This window comes from Lipotes vexillifer, unplaced genomic scaffold (genome assembly GCF_000442215.2).
Source record: "Lipotes vexillifer unplaced genomic scaffold, Lipotes_vexillifer_v1.1 scaffold184, whole genome shotgun sequence".
In the NCBI taxonomy this organism is placed as follows: domain Eukaryota; kingdom Metazoa; phylum Chordata; class Mammalia; order Artiodactyla; family Lipotidae; genus Lipotes; species Lipotes vexillifer.
In genome coordinates this window covers 846244-847554 of record NW_006783561.1, presented here as the reverse complement: position 1 = coordinate 847554, position 1311 = coordinate 846244, and the positions used below count along the sequence as shown (strand labels likewise).

At 52.6% G+C, this 1311-nt stretch overlaps 1 protein-coding gene across 1 annotated transcript in view; it reads left to right on the top strand.

Moving 5' to 3' along the window:
- Positions 1-1311, top strand: part of PIK3AP1 (phosphoinositide-3-kinase adaptor protein 1) — a 108375-nt gene that overhangs the window by 93272 nt on the left and 13792 nt on the right. The gene's annotated exons all lie outside the window — the stretch shown is intronic.

Here is a 1311-nt window from a genome sequence, read left to right as displayed (position 1 = left end):
GGGGGGGGGGGGGAAGTGTCACCTGTTTGGGCTCTGAGCCACCATGGGCTCACACCCATGTGTGGGTACACCGGCTAGTCTCCACCCAAGTACTTCCAAGCTTGGGTGGGTGCTTCCACTCACTGCTCAACTGTAAGCAAGAGAGCCCAAGGACATGAAAAAGATCTGCGTTCCACCGAGGCCTGGAAAGCTGGGTTACTGCTAGGACCAGACACTACGCTTGGAACCAGAGTCTCTAGGATGAGGAAAGCTCGAGCTCACGCAAACCAGCAGTCCACTATTTTAATATTCTCCATGCAGAATGTTGAGCACACTTGGTCTACCCTGCCCTCATACCTGCGCTTGTTTACCCGTTTACGCTTCTTGGCAGACCTCTGGCTTTGGCAAGCAGAGCCACCCCTGCCGCTGCGCTCCCTGAACTTCCTGCCACACCCATCCCTAGCAGAGGAGAGGCGAGGAGGAAGTGGTTCCTTGAGAATGAGACCACATGTCCCCAAAAGTCCCCCCGCACTTACACCTCTTCGCAGAGGCCCCGCCCCAGGGCTTGGGAAGGTCCAGGGCCTCAAGGGGAGCCCTGTGACCGGAGACCACCTGGCTTTCACACTTCCCTGGAGAGGAAGCTGGTTTGGGCCTGCACAGATGTTTTGTTCCACTTGTCAGCTGGAGTTGTTCCCTGCTCATAGCACCCAGGGGTGGAAATCTAGGGAGGAAGAAAGACCAACCACTGGGCAGGGCTAAGCCAGTAAAGAGGTTAGGTTAACGCTTTGCAGGGCAAAGGGATAATCTATGCTGAAGCTGTGGGGTCTCAAACCACTGATGAGCTTTGCAAGTCACCAAATCTTTCATGGGCCTGATGGATCTCCTTTCATGAACTCTCTGGATCATTGCTGTCATTGTGGACCACCCACCCTTCATCCATCACTTGTTAAGGGATTTGAGAGGCAGTCTGAGTAGTGATTAAGGGCCTGGACTTGGGAGCCTGGGTTCCAATCCCAGCTGTCCCCCTTACCGACTGTGTGGCAGGGACATGGGACACGATATTTCACTTTTCTGTACCTTAGTTTCTATTGAGAATGTTGACAATAGTATTTATTTCATGGGTTTCGGGAGGATTCAAGGAGCTAAAAATACGGAAGCTCTTAGAACTCTGCATGATGCACAGGATAACGTATTATTACAATCAATGGCATTCACAACCCCTCCTCAGAAAGGGAAGTAATTCAGAGGGGTCGACTGACTTAACTCAAGCTCCACAGCTGGTGAGTGGCAGAGCCGGGGCCCCGGATCTTTCCCTCATCACATGTTCTTTCT